The sequence below is a fragment of the Hippocampus comes genome, unplaced genomic scaffold, assembly GCF_001891065.2.
Source record: "Hippocampus comes isolate QL1 unplaced genomic scaffold, H_comes_QL1_v1.1 scaffold16, whole genome shotgun sequence".
Lineage (NCBI taxonomy): Eukaryota > Metazoa > Chordata > Actinopteri > Syngnathiformes > Syngnathidae > Hippocampus > Hippocampus comes.
The window spans coordinates 20,007-22,117 of NW_017806168.1; positions in this window are offsets into that span (position 1 = coordinate 20,007).

The following is a 2,111-nucleotide window of genomic DNA, read 5'->3' on the forward strand; positions in this document are numbered from 1 at the left end:
CATGTCTATCAGAAATAGACCCACAAAAAAAAAAAAAAAAAAGCTCGAGAAGCCAAGCTCAAATAGACACAGGAAGTCTGCCTTTTTGATTTGAAGCAGTCATTTTAGGGTGATTTTGGCTATTTCCTTTTCAATGGCAGTGACCCAAGCAGAGATGATGAAGACGCATGTCGTCATGGTCCTGCAGGGCTTCACACATTTAGCTTGCTCATGCTGACACGCCTGCAGGGAGTGTGATCGCCCCGTGTGGCTTGATGACTCACAAGAAAGGTCATGGATACATTTTACTCCTTGGTTATGGAAGCACTTTTTTTTTTTTATTTTTTTTTTACGTTGATGCCGTTTCTAGTACTCTCTGTTTTACAGTTGCCCACATACAGTACAGGAGCAAGCATTCGTGTAAAATCCTATCTGTAAAATGAGTTTTGTGTTTCATAAAATGTCATCAAACCGTACCGCCGTTCCGGATGCACTTCGGAAAACTTGAATTCTTTGCAATTTTTACGACGTCGTCCACCTGTCTAGTATAAGTGCTTCAAGTATGTGAGCATTTGGGCCAAATTTCCAGCAAGAATCTGTCTTTTAAGGAAACTGTGGAAATGGGCAAAATTAAATAAAATGGCCGCTTCAATACAAAATGGCAGACTATGTATTTTCGGGCATGGCTTCCTGAGACTTTGGGTCTACTCATGAGAGACATGTCAACCAAATTTCATGCTTTTAAGTAAAATAGGGTTTGGGGCACAATTTTACAGAAATTTACAGTTTCTTATTGTAAAAAGTCATCAAATATTGGCATCATGCTCTACCCACTGTTAATGATGTGAATCCAAATTGTTCGTAATTGTGTGTTGTTTTTTTGTCCAATATACAGAATTTGAATGTGATAGTAAACAAAATCTCTCGGAGAAGCCTGTTTTTGAAGGATACGTATAAAGTATGATATGGCTAAAATGGTCCCATCAAACCAAAATGGCGGACTTCCCGGGTCTTTTCAGGTATGGCTTATTAAGACTTTTTTTTGTATATTTACACATGATAGACATATCTCCCAAATTTTCTGTTGCTAAGTGAAACTAGCTTCGGGGACTGAATTTTCAGAAAATTTTGAGGTGGCTTCCGCCTCCTCCACCTCTAACAAACTCCATTTTCAGTAGGACGAACCTGAACACATACATATAGCACATTTGACAATAAAGTTGTGCGCTAATACAACTCCAGGTGTCGCTCTCGGGATCAAAACTCCTCGTGGACTCCCAGTGAATCACTGCTGGGAGGAAAAATGTGTCATCGACTATTTTGAGGCAGCACTTGAGAGGAGGGGAAAGCTGAACCCCACCGATGTGTGAGCACGACCACAAGCAAATCGAGCGCAAAGGCACCGCTTCTGAGCTTAACCGACTGCGACGGGAAACAGTTGCAAAACCATAATAGCTTCGTTTGGAGAAGCGAGTTTGGTCTGGAGCTTTGACAATACCCCACTGTCTGGCATCATGAGGACCCGGACCGGTTCCAGAACATGTGCAGACAAAAGGTACGTTGTTTAAAAAATAATAATAATAATAACGTCATGTTTGCGTGGTTGTGGTTGATGATTATGACAGCCATTAAACACATTATTTGGTACCGCAGCAATGCAAGCGCTCTATCATAAATTCAAATATTTTGAGTGACACTGCAATAGAGATATTCAATGTATTAACTATATTTTTTTATTTTGGAGAGTGTAAACAACGTGGGTTGTTACTACAATTTTTTACCCTCTTGTTTAGGTCACCCAAATACCGGAAATACCTTTCTGACGTTGTGAAACGTTATACAGTAAATTGCCACATTTTATTTCAAGCATTGAACCTTTGGATGTTCAAGTATCACAAATAGTGGCAGGTGAGTGTACCTAATGTGTGTGGTTCTATTAAATCACCCGAGCAGCACAAACTGATGATGATGGCAGTCAAATATTCTCCATATTTATTGCCAAGTAAGTCTCATCGTTATCAGTCGCCGTCAGGCTTCCTCAGTGTGTGCGTGTGTGTGTGTGTGTGTGTGTGTGTGTGTGTGTGTGTGTGTGTGTGTGTGTGTGTGTGTGTGTGTGTGTGGGGGGTGGTGTT